Source organism: Anser cygnoides, chromosome W (genome assembly GCF_040182565.1).
Source record: "Anser cygnoides isolate HZ-2024a breed goose chromosome W, Taihu_goose_T2T_genome, whole genome shotgun sequence".
In the NCBI taxonomy this organism is placed as follows: Eukaryota; Metazoa; Chordata; class Aves; order Anseriformes; family Anatidae; genus Anser; species Anser cygnoides.
In genome coordinates, this window is record NC_089911.1 from 1,337,126 (window position 1) to 1,352,893 (window position 15,768).

At 44.7% G+C, this 15,768-nt stretch overlaps 1 protein-coding gene and 1 long non-coding RNA gene across 5 annotated transcripts in view; one reads left to right on the forward strand and one right to left on the reverse strand.

The window, feature by feature from the left end:
- Positions 1-15,768, forward strand: part of LOC125181335 (transcription factor RFX3-like) — a 232,222-nt gene that overhangs the window by 123,264 nt on the left and 93,190 nt on the right. The window lies entirely within an intron of this gene.
- On the reverse strand, positions 1,761-14,025 carry LOC136788852 (uncharacterized). The gene is made up of 4 exons (XR_010827404.1): positions 13,090-14,025; positions 3,655-3,767; positions 2,742-2,857; positions 1,761-1,911 (listed from the first exon to the last, which is right to left on the reverse strand). It is a non-coding gene; the product is annotated as an uncharacterized lncRNA (long non-coding RNA).

Sequence of the window (15,768 nt, forward strand, 5' to 3'; positions counted from 1 at the left end):
CTCTGTGCTGTAGGGGATGGGGGACCACATGTGCTGACCTGACCTGCTGTGTTGAGAGGTTTACTATTTTCTGGGGGCTTGGATCTGGGATGTTGTAGAGATATTGCAGAGGTTTGTCCGCCCCTCGGACTATTACCCCTTATGAATCGTCACCGACAATACTGCCAGGGGAGACCTGGAGTCATAGCCAGTGTGACTACATGCACCTGGAGGCAATGGAACAAGGTCATGGGGGGCTCAGGCAATATCCTCCTTGATCCTTCCAGTGAGAAGGAAGGGTTTGAGGAGGAATGGGAGGATCCTGTGGGTCAACAGTTGGTTGCCCAGCTGGTGATGACAATAGGGATTTGTTTTTTATGACCGTGGGGATGTCTCTTTAAGAATCAAAGACTGCTAAAGAGATGGGATCCACCTGACCAAGTGGGGCAAAAGCATCTTTACCAGCAGGCTGGCCAACCTGGTGAGGAGAGCTTTAAACTAGAAATGACAAGGAAGGCCCACAATCAAATGAGGAAGTGGTGGAATGGGTTGACAAGGAACGGGTGCAGGGTGTTATGGAAAAGAGAGAGCTTGTAATCAGAAAAACAGGGCTGAAGGGGAGACACTCTGCTGGATGCAATTCTTACAAACAAGGAAGAACTGTGGTTGGAGCATCCTGGAAGGTTGTGAGCAGCCTGGGCTGCATTGACCGTGAGATGGTGGAGCTGAGAATCCTGAGAGGAGGGAGCAATGCAAATGGAGGATCACAACTCTAAATTTCAGGAGAGCAGACTTTGGCCTGTGCAGGGACCTGTTTGGAAGAATCCCACGGGGGAGAGTCCTGGAGAGCAGAGGAGGGTCCAGGGATATTCAAGAATCACCTCCTCCATGCTCAAGAATGGGCCATCCCAGTGAGCAGGAAATCGAGCAAAGGTGGCAGGAAGCCTGTGTGGATGAACAAGGAGCTCCTGACTAAACTCAAACATAAAAAGGAAGCATATGGGAGCCGGAAAAAGGGGCAAGCGACCCAGGAGGAATACAGAGACACTGTCTGAGAGTACAGAGATGGGGTTAGGAAAACCAAAGCCCACCTGGAGTTGAAACTGGCGAGGGATATGAAGGGCAACATTAAGAGCTTCTACGGGTACATCAGCAGCAAAATGAAGACCAGGGAAAATGTGGGCCTGCTGCTGAATGGAGCAGGGATCCTGAAGACCAAGGACATGGGAAAGGATGAGGTACTGAATGCCTTCTTCACCTCAGTCTTTACTGGTAAGGACTGCTTTCAGGAACCCCAGGACCCTGAGGCCAGAGGGAAAGTCTGGTCTGGGAAAGTTTTTTTATATGTAATGCTAAGGTCTACTGAAGTCAGTGGAAAGACTGTCTGACAGTAGTGGACTCAGACTCAGGACCATAGTGCATTCTCATCTGTCAGGTAGACTAGTGCCAGTGTGTAAAGGAACCCATTTTTATCTTAAAATTAATAAAAACTTAGACTTTGCAGTGACAAAAGCATCTTTCATAGGGAAATATATTCCAAAAACTTCTGGAGAGTTCCCTAAATGCAGTGAAATATCCAGTCTCCTTTTCTTTAAATACAGTGCTTACATCAACTCCAGTACACCTTCCTACTCAACAGAATTAAGGAAAGATGACACATGCTACATTTATATCCTTCGAAATCATTCCCAAAAGTTTCACGTGATGCACAAAACCACCACCACATAAAACAAACCAAACCAAAATTCTTATGAGGTGTTATCTGTGTTTAACTTACTAGGAATAGGTCTAAGGACATCAGGAATGAGAATCTCCACCAAAGCCTGGTACATCACATGGTCACAATTACAAATCCATTTCAGAATAGACTCATTTTTGCACAGAGCAATCAGTTTTCCTTTTGGAAGTCGACTTTCTATTTCAGTCAGGTTGCTGGCGTGAATAAAAGTAACAAATTAATAAGTGAAAATGCATTTACATACAGATAAGTACAATGGACTTTGCTTATTTAATAAAAACTTTATAAAAGTCTCAGTTACATCCAATTGAACCTCTTTACCTTGTTCATATGAAACTGGGGAAAAATGGCCTCCAAAGTTCAGCTCCAGCCCATAAATTATGCAGAGGTAGCATAAAAATGGTCCTTGGAATTTAAAAGAACGGGACAGTATACTGTGTAAAGATACTTTGACTATAGTCATCCAAACAAAGGAAAAAATGGAAGATGTATACAGTCATTTCAAGGCTTTGATTTGACACCTGCTGTTATATTATGATGATAGAGTAAAGAGAGACATTTACTGGCCTTGGTTAGTAAATCATGAGATCTGGAAACATGAATAAAACAACTAGTTTTGGAAGAGTCAGGAAGCTAAGTGAGGTTTGTCTTGCTGACATCATTTAGAATAGAATAGAATAGTTTAGTTTCTTCTGATCAGGGGTATTTTTACTGTCAACGATGGCCTCATGTCTTTGTTCTTTTCCTTATCTTACTAACATCTACTTTTTCCTGTCCATTATTTTTTTTTGGGGGGGGGGGGGGGGGGGGGCGGCGGCGGTGGCGGCGGCGGTGGCGGTGGTTTCAGTGTTCCAACCCCCCCCAGCCAACACTTGCTGAAATGTATCCTCTAACATCATCCACGTTTCCATCATCATGTTCTCCTAAAGTACCCTCTATTAAACAGGGCTGTTTATTAAATTATAAATAATAGTAAACAATATAATAATAAATTATTATTTATTTAAGAGAGACATATACTGACCTTGCTTCAATAATACCAGTGCCATCAGCTGGAGCAGAAGGAGAATAGCGCCAGAAAGTTTGCCACAATTTTTCTATCAGGCTAAACTGAAGATTCACAACAACATCCACTATTGCCTAAAACAATATAAAACAAGTGCAGATAGTCTTCTGCCATTTTTCTCCTCCAGCTCCTTCCAGTGGTATAGCTCTCCCCTCCCCTTAGTCATTTTTCAGAAAAAGTGATAAAAAATTAGATTTATAAATAAACAATGTATTTTAATAGCTTTTTAGCGATGAATTTTACTAGTGTGCACAGACTCAGATCAGTCCAAGTGAAAATAGAAAGAATTCTCCAGAAAAGAGCTTAAGGAAACATATCAGGTGACTTCACCTAAACAGAACTTTTAACACTATTAAAAACACGTAGGAAAATTGCTATTTCATTAATTTTTTTACTTCATTAAATTTTTTCAGGCACCTTCAACAATAATTTTAAGACATTATTTAATATGAAATGTTAACAACCTTAAACAACTTGTTTCTTTAAAACTTGAAGAAAATAGCGAGCTTGTTTTTAACATAAATGCTAGAAACAATAATTTAATCTGATTTCAACCCCTATAAACAAAAGCAAAGCTCTGCATATATCTAAAGTGTAATTTATCTAAAAATCTCCAAATATATGCATTATTATATTCCAGTCTCAGTATTCTATTACACATTTTTTTCTTTCCTGGTAAAGAGAAATTTCAGAGAAATCGTTTTTCCAATTTCATTTTTAATGAAATAAGCAAACTATTTGGTTAGCACATCAGATATCAATAGCCTGCCTGTAGTATGTTTTGTGTCAGTCATCCAGTTGTACTGATTCTCACTAGAAGACATGAATTTTCAATGAAGAATGATTTATGTGAATGCCTTTTTTCCCTTACCTCACAGTGCTCTCGATAAAGACTTTGCAATGATTTTATGTCTTCAAGAGCAGTACCATCTGGTAGAGAAGATATTTCAACTTCTCCAAACTCTGGAAGTATTCGAGATGTATCTGTTTCCATGACAACATAACAGAAGAAAACCATTGTGAATGGTGCCAACTACAGCTCAATTAGAAAAGATTTAAGAATGATGTAAATATATAAAGTCTAGAAGGACATAATGCCCAAAGAGGAATGTCTTTCATATTTAATATATTTTAATGTTGCAAAAAAAAATTGTTAACAAACCAGCTAGCTATTTTTTTTTAAACAAAAGGAGATATTAAGTTATTCTTGGCAGGTAGCAGATTAAAATGATTTCACACATATATTGTATCTGTATATAAAAAAAAAGCTAAGATATCAAAGAATATGACAGGATAAAGCAGAATATAAGAGGTTAATACTATTAAATGTTTTTTTGTTTTTATCAGTTGAATAGTTTTTGTATTGTCATGAATGTAAGGGTTTCCTAGACTCAGCAGCATATATTTATTTGAAATTTACAAGACTTTCAACTATAGCCAACATGTACGTTTACTATTGCTCACAAATGTTTCTAAGAGATACACTAGTATGGGGCCAAGTGGGGGAATATATTGTCAACCAGGGAGAACGTGGAAGGAAAAATTCAAAAACGTGAACTATAGCCTAAGGTTCCCAATGATTTCAGTAACAGCAAGGCTAGGCCAAAGAATGTGGATCTTCAAAATATCAATGTATGAACTCAAAACTAAGTGTACAATTATTGCAATAAGATATTTAATAGGCTTTTTTACTTTAGCAAATTACTAAATTACCATTTGTTTCCACAGATGGGAAATCAATAAGATCAGTTACATCAACAAATGCAATATATATATAATATAATCCCATTTTATGTGCAGGTGGCAGAACACTGGAACAGGTTACACAGAGAGGTTGTGGAGTCTCTCTCCTTGAGGATATTCAAAAGCCTCCTAGACATGGGAAGGCTGGACACCCCACCCCCCCCACCCCCCCCCCCACCCCCCCCCGCCCCACCATGGGCAGGGACACCTCCCACACTAGGCTAGGTTGCTCAAAGCCCCATCCAACCTGGCCTTGAACACTTCCAGGGATGTGGCATCCACAACTTCTCTGGGCAGCCTGTTCCAGTGCCTCACCACCCTCATAGTAAAGAATTTCATCCTTATATCTAATCTAAATCTACCCTTTTTTAGTTTAAAACCTGTTGTGGTTTAACCTGGCAGGCAGCTAAGCACCAAACAGCCATACACTCACTCCCCCCCCCCCCTCCCCCCCCCCCCCCCCCCCCACTGGGATAGGGGAGAGAATTGAAAATAAAAATCACAAAACTTGTGGGTTGAGATAAAGACAGTTACATAGAACAGAAAAGGAAGAGAAAATAATCCTGAGACTACTACTACTACTATACATAAATGTATATACAACAGGTGATGCAAAATGTAATTGCTCACCACCTGCCGACCAATGCCCAGTAACTCCCCGAGCAGAGATCTCCCCCCCACCCAACCTTCCCAGTTTTTATCGTTCAGTATGACACCATATGGTATGGAATATCCCTTTTGGCCAGTTTGGGTCAGCTGTCCTGGCTCTGTCCCCACCCAGCTTCTTGTGCACCCCCAGCCTTCTCGCTGGCATAAGAAGCTGAAAAGCCCTTGCCTCTGTGTAAGCACTGCTCTTCAACAACTAAAACATCGGTGTGTTATCAACATTATTTTTCTCCTAAATCCAAAACATGGCACATACCAGTGGCTATGAAGAAAATGAATTCTATCCCAACCGAAACCAGGACAAGATCCACCCCTTATTCCATACCCTTTACATCATGCTCGGGTCCCACTTTCCAATGCATCCCAATTAATCACCACTTTTCTGTCTTTTGATATATGCACACACAGATATCATTCCCTTAGTATATGGGCCGTCACTCTAAAATGTCTATGGAGTTCGTTTAGTCCATGACTCCGGGTTCCATCTGTCATAACAATCCTTCAGGGCAAGAGAGATGGGGTGTGGTGTTGAATTGTTGCATGCTGAGGCCAGCTCTGGCTCCATCACCGCTGCGCTTGTCTGGTTCTATCACTGCTGCACTTCGCTCAGTTCCATCAAAATACATTCTTCATTAATCTGGGTGACTCTTACTGTAATACTGCTGATGGGACATATAGCAACCATAGTAGTGATTACATGCAGTATTATACAGCAATTAACATAATACAATTCAAATCGTGGGCTATTCTTTCTCAACATCAAATCCCCTTGAGGTACACACCGGACCTCCCCATCCTTCTGCATTACCCACCAAGTGCACCCAGGTCCATGAGCAAAAGCAATCCCACAGACAGGTTTGCCTTTGCTCGAGGCAGGAATAACCCAGACTGTCTTCCACAGCATGTTCTTTATGTGCACTACAGGGATTTTATCCCCTTCTACAGTACGTATGAGATTTGATTGGGCAGGTCCGGCTCAGTTGGCAGATCCTCTAGTGTTGACTAACCAGGTGGCCTTTGCTAAATGCGCATCCCAATGTTTGAATGTCTCAGCCCATTGCATCTTTTGATTTTCCCGGAGGCTGGTGCATGATAGGGGATGTGACATACCTATTCAGTGTCATGCTCTTTGGCCCAGGTATCTATAAGGTTGTTTCGGAAATAAGTCCCATTGTCTGACTCAATTCTTTCTGGGGTGCCATGATGCCATAGGACTTGCTTCTCAAGGCCCAGGATAGTGTTCTGGGTGGTGGCATGGGGCGCGGGATATGTTTCCAGCCATCCGGTGGTTGCTTCCACCACTGTAAGCACATGGTGCTTGCCTTGGCAGGTTTGTGGGAGTATGATATAATCAGTCTGCCAGGCCTCCCCGTATTTATATTTCAGCCATCATCTTCCATACCAGGGAGGCTTTAAACGCTTGGCTTGTCTGTTTGCAGCACATGTTTCGCATTCATAGATAACCTGTGCAATGGTGCCCATGGCCAGGTCCACCCATCGATCATGAGCCCATCTGTATGTTGCATCTCTGCCTTGATGGCCTGAGGTGTCATGGGCTCACCAAGCCATAAATAATTCACCCTTATGTTGCCAGTCCAGATCCACCTCAGCCATTTCAATCTTAGCAGCCTGATCCACCTGCTGGTTGTTTTGATGTTCTCCAGTGGCCTGACTCTCAGGTACATGAGCATCTACATAGAATACTTTTACAACTAGGTTTTCTACCCGGGCGGCAATTTCTTGCCACAGTGCAGCAGCCCGGATGGGCTTGCCCCTGCGCTGCCAGTTGCTCTGCTTCCATTGCTGTAACCACCCCCACAGGGCATTTGCTACCATCCATGAATCACTATAGAGATAGAGCACTGGCCACTTTTCCCATTCAGCAACTTCTAAAGCCAGCAGGATGGCCTTCACTTCTGCAAATTGGCTCGATTCACCTTCTCCTTCAGCAGTTTCCGCAACTTGTCATGTAGGACTCCATACAGCAGCCTTCCACTTCCAATGCTTTCCCACAATACGGCAGGACCCATCAGTGAAGAGGGCACATTGCTTCTCATTTTCTGGTATCTTGTTATACAGCGGGGCCTCTTCAGCACGTGTCACCTCCTCCTCTGGTGATATTCCAAAATCTTTGCCTTCTGGCCAGTCCGTGATCACTTCCAAAATTCCTGGGCGACTGGAGTTTCCTATTCGAGCTTCTTGTGTGATCAGTGCAACCTACTTCCTCCACGTAGCATCAGTTGAACATCCAGCCCAGCACCGGCAGTCGAGGTGCCAAGAGGAGCTATGCTTCAGTACCAGCCACTTCTGAAGCAGCTCGAACCCCTTCATATGCTGCCAATATCTCTTTTTCAGTTGGAGTATAGCAGGTCTCAGATCCTCTGTATCCCTGACTCCAAAACCCTGGGGGTTGACCTTGACTCTCCCCTGATGTTTTCTGCCAGAGGCTCCAGGTGGGGCCATTCTCCCCAGCTGTGGTGTAGAGCACATTTTTTACCTCGTCCTGCATGGACTGCCTAAGGGCTACTGCATGAACTATCTCCCATTTAATTAGTTCAAAGGCATATCATTGCTTAGGGCCCCATTTGATATCATTCTTCTTACGGGTCACTTGATAGAGTGGGCTTACAATCAGACTGTAATTTGGAATGTGCATTCTCCAAAAACCCACAATGCCTAAGAAAGCTTGTGTTTCTTTTTGCTAGTTAGTGGAGACATAAATGTTATTTCGTTGATCACATCCACTGGGATCTGACGATGACCATCTATCTTGCCATTTTATTCCTGAAAAATGTATCTCATGTGCGGGTCCTTTGACCTTACTTTGTTTTATGGCAAAACTGGCTTTCAGAAGGATTTGGACTATTTTCTTCCCTTTCTCAAAAACTTCTTCTGCTGTGTTGCCCCACACGAGGACGTCATCAATGTACTGCAGGCGTTCAGGAGCTTCCCCCTGTTCCAGTGCACACTGGATCAGTCCATGGCAAACGGTAGGGATGTGTTTCCACCCCAAGGCAGTCGATTCCACATGTACTGGATGCCCCTCCAAGTAAAAGCAAACTGTGGCCTCCACTCTGCTGCTAAAGGGATGGAGAAAAATGCATTAGCGATATCAGTTGTGGCGTACCACTTGGCTGCCTTTGATTCCAGTTTTATTGAAGTTCCAGCATGTCTGGCACTGCAGCACTCAGCAGTGGTGTGACTTCATTTAGGCCACAATAATCCACTGTTAGCCTCCACTCTCCAATAGACTTCTGCTCTGGCCATATGGGACTATGAAAGGGTAAGCGAGTTTTGGTGGTCACTCCTTGGCTCTCCAGTCAACGAATCAGCTTATGGATGGGAATCAGGGAGTCTCGGTTGGTGCGATGTTGCTGCTGGTACACCGTTGTGGTAACGGATTGGCACCTGTTTTTCTTTAACCCTGAGCAAGCCCTCAACAGAAGGGTCCTCTGAGAGACTGGGCAAGTTAGACACCTTTTTAATTTCTTCCGTCTCCAAGGCAACTATACCAAAAGCCCACCTGTACCCTTTTGGGTCCTCAAAGTACCCTCTCCTTAGGTGGTCTATGCCTAGGATGCACAGAGCCTCTGGGCCAGTCACAATGGGATGCTTTTGCCACTCATTCCCAGTTAGACTCACTTCGGCCTCCAATACAGTTAGCTGTTGGGATCCCCCTGTCACTCCAGAGATACAGATGAGTTCTGTCCCTTTATAGCTTGATGTCATTAGGGTATACTGTGCACCTGTGTCCCCTAGAGCCTTATACTTCTGTGGGTCTGACGTGCCAGGCCATCAAATCCACAGAGTCCAATAAAGTCCTTTTCCTCTACCTGTCTGGAGGCAGGGCCCCTCCAGTCCTGGTCATAGCATTCATTACTCTGTCTGGGGGACTGCTCACTGGAAACTGGATCAGTAGTTTTCCCAGAAGAACCCCCTTTTGCAATTCTTTTTCCTTACAACTCATGTGCCCGTGCCTCTATGGTCAAGGTAGATTTTCCATCCTGCTTCCTCATGTCCTCTCCATGGTCACGTAGGTAAAACCACAGGGTGGCACGGGGTGTGTACCCACTATATCCCATTTCTTGAGCAGAGGGACTCTCATTTCTAATAGCTGAGATACTGTTTCGTACATGTGGGGAGGAAGATATATTCTCTTTAAGTTGGTGGACCTCTTGGGAAAGTTTCTCCAAAGCATTCTTTGAGTTGATGAACTGCTTGAGAAAGTTTCTCCACAGCAGAGATGCAGTTCCATAGGGAAGAAGAGACTTTCTTCGTACTGCCAGTATTGTCCAGCCAATTCATTCACTGTGTGGTCCTTTCCATCTTTCCATGTCATTACTGCCAATGAGCTAGGGTACAACGATGGTGCACTCCATACAAATTTCCTCCACGTGGGTCGCGTGCACTGGACTTCATCTGGATCTTTGGATAGCTGTTCGTTGTCCAGGTCATCATAAATCACCTCCAGCACAAGTAATTCCCGCAGGTACTAGATACCTCTCTCCATAGTGTTCCACTTGCCTGGGTGACATATTACATCTTCCTTGAAGGGACACCTGTTCTTCGCGCCTGACTGGAGTCACTTACAGAGGCTGAGGACTTGTGCCCCCTTTCCAATCTCTTTATCAGTGCCCCCTTCCCTAGCGAGAGATCCCAGTTGCTCATCTTCTCTGTCCTCTAATTCCAGGCTACTGGCCCCATTATCTCAGCATCAGAGCAGCCAGGTGACAATGTGCTCAGTGGATGATGGATGAAATCTTTTTGCACATCTCACAGCTCACCCAGGAATAGGGATCAGGTGGTTAGTGCCACGTTTATGAGATCTGCCTCTTTCTCTTCCTGTTCCCGTGATGGCCCTGCTTCTGAATAGCCTGCCTCATCCTCTTCTTCCTCTGTCCCCTTCTTAGTAGGAGTTTCTTCCCTTGCTAAATGAGCTGACTTTCGCATCCTTTGTTTCGTCTTGTGTATAGGGGTGGCAGATACCAGCACGGGTTGGTTCTCTGGTTCAGCCACAGGACCTGTCACAGGGGTTGGAGTGGCCTGTTGCGAGGCTTGGAACAGATCCAGAGGCATATTCTTCCTCTTGAAGGTGCTGAATAGCATTGAAGAGTGTTTGATAGGCACAGGCAAAGACCCCAGCACAGTGCGGCAAGCTGTAAATCTCCGGCATTGCCAGGATATGAGCATACATTTTTAAAACATTCTATGAGTTTTTCAGGATTCTGTACTTGTTCAGGGGTGAATTCCAAAACCATTGGAAGTGGCAATCATGATAGATACCTGCCTATATCCTCCCACACACCTTGCCACCCATAACCATCCTGCCTCAGGGAAAATCTCTGGTTGGTATTTTTAAATAGATATACCATAACCATAGACAAAAGTTGAAACACGTAGGAAACATAGATCATGCTAGTTTCAACATCTCCAGAATATTCAAAGTTTTCCAAAGCTATTTTAACTTGTCTGGAGTAAAGGGTGTGCTTGTTAATAGCTTCCATAGTAAGGTTCCTGAAGTGCAAAAATGATGGCTATACTGAGTACAAATACCGTTTTACGTTCATTGTCGGTGTAATATGAGCACATACTATATACAAAGTGGCAAAACCTGGCTTTAGATATTGCTCACCATCTGCCGACCAATGCTCAGTCCCTCCCTGAGCAGAGGTCCCTCCCCCGCCCAACCTTCCCCATTTTTATTGTTCAGCATGATGTCATATGGCATGGAATATCCCTTTGTCCAGTTTGGGTCAGCTGTCCTGGCTCTGTCCCCACCCAGCTTCTTGTGCACCCCCAGCCTTCTCGCTGGCATAAGAAGCTGAAAAGCCCTTGCCTCTGTGTAAGCACTGCTCTTCAACAACTAAAACATCAGTGTGTTATCAACATTATTTTTCTCCTAAATCCAAAACATGGCACATACCAGCCACCGTGACGAAAATTAACTCTATCCTAGCTGAAACCAGAGCAAGACCATTATGCCTTGTCCTACCACTATACGCCTTTGTAAAAAGTCTCTCTCCATCTTTCTTATAGGCCCACTTTAAATATTGAAAGGCTGTAATAAGGTATCCCCGGAGCCTTCTCTTCTCTAGGCTAAACAACCCCAGGTCTCTCAGCCTGTCTTCATAGAAGAGGTGTTTCATCCCTCTGATCATTTTTGTAGCCCTCCTCTGGACCCACTCCAACAAGTCCATGTCTCTCTTGTGCTGGGGGCCTCAGAGCTGGATACAGTACTCCAGGTGGGGTCTCACAAGGGCAGAGGAGAGGGGGAGAATCCCCTCCCTCAACCTGCTGGCCACTCTTCTTTTTATGCAGCCAAGGATCCTGGGCAACCTGCTGTATGTGTCCCTGCTTGAGCAGTGGAGTTGGACCAGATAATCTCCAGAGCTCCCTTCCAACCTAAACCATTCTCTGTGATTTTGTGTGATTCTGTGTGAATTGGGAAGCCAGTGAAAATTACTAAGCTTTTAGGGTAGGATTTTCAGCCTGCATTTTTTTGTATAAAATGCTTCATGGAAATTGCATGGTAGATTTAAAATATATTGCAATGCTAATAGTCTTTTCACATTTTTCATTTTATGTCTGTATGATGCATATTAAATATTGCATGTCTTACAATATAGAATATTAAGCTCCTTTCAGTAACTTTTTTGTTCTGTTATCAGTGAGTGTTTTAAACAGGGCAACATAACTAAAAATAATTACTGTATTTGCATGACGATGTTCATGGCTGTATTGGGCTTACGTGGCAAGGTTTTGCCAGCAGGGGGCTGCAGGGTGGCCTCTGTGAGAAGAGACCAGGAGCTGCCCCCATGTTGAACACAGCCTGTTCCAGCTGGCTCCAAAAGGGACCCGCTGCAAGCCATACAGCAAAGCTGGTGGCACCTTTGTGAAAGCATAGTTAAGAAAGGTTTAAAAAAAAAAAAAAAAAAAAAACAGAAAAACACTGCATGGCAGCTGTGTAAGAGAGGAGTGGAGTGAGAGAAACAACCCTGAAGACACCAATGTCAGTGAAGAAGAAGACGGAGGAGGTGCTCCAGGCGCTGAAGCAGAGGCTCCCCTGCAGCCCATGGAGAAGATCATGGTGAAACAGGCTGTCCTCTACAGCCCATGGAGGAACACATTGGAGCAGATATCCACCCTGCAGCCCGAGGAGGACCCCACACTGGAGCAGGTGGATATGGCCTGAAGGAGGCTGTAGCCTGTGGAGAGCCCATGCTGGAGCAGACCCCTGGCAGGAACTGCATCCTATGGATAAGAGCCCATGCAGGAGTAGGTTTTCTGGCAAGAACTGCAACCCATAGTGGACCCAGGCTAGAGCAGTCTGTTCCTGAATAACTGCGGCCCATGGGAAGGAACCATGTAGAAGCAGTTTGTGAAGGACTGCACCCCGTGGGAGGGACCTCTTGCTTGAGCAGGGGAAGAGTGTGAGGAGGAAGGAGCAGAAGAGATGAAGTGTTATGGACTGACCACAACCCCTATTCCCCCCCCCCCCCCCGCCCCGCCCCGCCCCGCCCCCGCACCGCTCAGGGGATGGAAGGCAGAAGAATCGGGAGTGAAGCTGAGCCTGGGAAGAATGGGGGGTAGGGGGAAGGTCGTTTTAGTTTTGGTTTTAGTTCTCACAATCATACTTTGTAATTAATTGGCAATAAATTAAATTAATCTTCCCCAAGCTGAGTCTGTTTTCCCCATGATGGCAGTTGGTAAGCAATCTCCCTGTCCTTTATCTTGACCCTCAAGCTTTTTCATTGCATTTTCTTCCACTGTTCTGCTGAGTAGGGGGAGTGAGAGAACAGCTTGATGGCACCTGGCGGCCAGACAAGGGTTAACCCGCCACAGTGGTGATAATGGATTTTATTTTATTTATACAACAGTACAACACATCTTTTCATACCTAAAAACTGTCGATGATGTTGACTTTGGGCAATTATAGTTTGTTCAGCAGATGTGCCTGTCTGTTGACCACTTCCTGTGAAGCCATCTGCAACTCCATCCACTTTTTGCACAGGCTTGTACCTACAAAAATATCAAATACAAAATTATCCGTTATGTTTACTTTTTCATAAGTGCGATATTACACTCTGTTCTGCCTTATTTCTCAGTCTCAAAATGCAGTTTTGCTAGTTTAGATACAAGTAAAAAATAACATCAGAAAAATTGTAGTAAGGAAAGCCAGAACATTGGCGATGCATTATAAAATTCATAAAGCTGATAGCACAGCACAACTACCAATTTCTAGTGGAATTTAGTTTAAAAACTAAGACCTAAAGCTCATTTATACTAAACAGAATCAAAATCTTTCCTTTTCCAAAGAACTTGCAGTCCCAGGAATCAAGTAGCTCAAAAATAAGTTTTCATCACCTTAAAAGGGGCCATACTACTCTTTGGAGACAAAGGAAATGAAATAATTTTTAAATGCAACAAACTTCTCATGAGCTCAGAAGGTCTGAGAAGACTACTCAGACTTAAACTCTTCATATGTTAACTCACAAAAGCTTTTATAAAGGATAAAAGGAACAAAAAGACTAGTAGGAATGCTGGCTTGGATGGTCAGATGCTAAGATCATCACACTGACAGGCTGAAGATCCAGCCTGCAATTCCCCACACATCTAAAAATTAATTCTGTCCCATTGCACTGTGCAGATTATAAAGCTTTGTACTAACTTTAGGATTGTCAACACATTCCACTCTGGAAACTCTCCTCTCAAGAAGCAGTTGAGTCAGCTCTGAGCATGTTCTCATTTTGATCTTACTAAACAGAGACTAGTAATGCTCCGTGTGACTACTTAGATTTTAGCTTATGAGAAAGCTCCCATAAGAATCAGGCATCCAAAATTCTGTTCCTGGATAACTGCGGCCCATTGGAAGGAACCATGTAGAAGCAGTTTGTGAAGGACTGCACCCTGTGGGAGGGACCTCTTGCTTGAGCAGGGGAAGAGTGTGAGGAGGAAGGAGCAGAAGAGATGAAGTGTTATGGACTGACCGCAACCCCAATCCCCCATCCCGCCCCCCCCCCCCCCCCGCATCCTGAGACTACTGCTACTACTACTACTAAATGTAATTGCTCACCACCTGCCAACCAATGCCCAGATACTCCCCGAGCAGAGATCTCTTCAACTATAGCCAACATGTATTTTTACTATTGCTTACAAATGTTTCTAAGCAGTACACTAGTATCAGGCCAGCAGACGCTTGTTGAAATATTTCCTCTAACATCATCCATGCTTCCATCATCATGTTCTCCTAAAGTACCCCCTATTAAATAAGGCTGTTTATTAAATCACCTGTTTCTAAGAAACATATAGCACCATGTCTGGTAGCAGATGTTTGACTTGTCATCCATTGGAGACATTCACTGATGCCTCAGCTTAACAAAATAAATCAGGTATTCCTAAGGAGATTTCTTCAAACCATCTTAGATGTTTTTAGCTCAGGGCTGGGAATGATAAGGTTGAGTCCCTATGGATAAGGATCAGGGGGATGGCCAACAAGGTGGACATCCTGGTGGGTGTCTGTTATGTTATAGACTGCCAAATCAGGATGAAAAGATGGATGAAGCATTCTACAAGCAGCTGGTGAAGTCGTGCAATCACCAGTGCTTGTTCTTGTGGGGGACTTCAACTTCCCAGACATATGCTGGAAATACAATACAGCCCTGAGGAAGCAGTCTAGGAGGTTCCTGGAGTGGGTGGAAGATAGCTTCCTGACTCAGCTGGTTAGTGAGCCTACCAGGGGGGAAGTGCCCCGCTAGACCTGCTGTTCACGAACAGAGAAGGACTGGTGGGTGATGTGGTGGTCAGGAGCTGTCTCGGGCAGAGTGACTGCAAAATGGCAGCGTTCTCTATTCTTGGTGAAGTCAGGACGGGGGGTCAGTAAAGCTGCTTCCTTGGACTTCCCGAGGGCAGACTTTGAATTGTTCAGGTCGCTGGTAAGGAGGGTCCCTTGGGAGTCAGTCCTGAAGGGAAGAGGGGTCCAGGAAGGCTGGACGCTCCTCAAGAAGGAAGTCTTAAAGACATAGGAGCAGGCTGTCCCCGTATGCTGTAAGATGAGCCGGCAGGGAAGAAGACCGACATGGCTGAACAGGGAAATTCTGCTGAGTGTCTGGGAGAAAAAGAGAGTTTATGTCCAGTGGAAGAAAGGACACAAGTCAGGGAGAGTACAAGGAAGTTGCCAGCATATGCAGAGAGAAAATCACCCCTGCACCCTTAGTAACTTTGCAGATGACAACAAGTCGAGGGGGAAGGGGGGGGCAAGTGTCGATCTGCCGGAGGGTAGGAAGGCCCTGCAGAGGGACCTGGACAAGTTGGATCAATGGGCAGAGGCCAATGGGATGATGTTCAACATGCCTTGACAGGCAGACTCAGTTCATAAATATGTGGCTCCAAGACTGGTGCCACTGGCAGAACTTTGGGTCACGGGAAGGTCTACGTGACACCAGGCCTGCTGACACCAGATGGGACATACCTCTCTCAGAGGGGGGAAAGGATTTTTGCACAGGAGTTAGCAGGGCTGATTGATTGGGCTTTAAACTAGAGTTGAAGGGGGAAAGGGATAAAACCAGGCCTGCTGGTG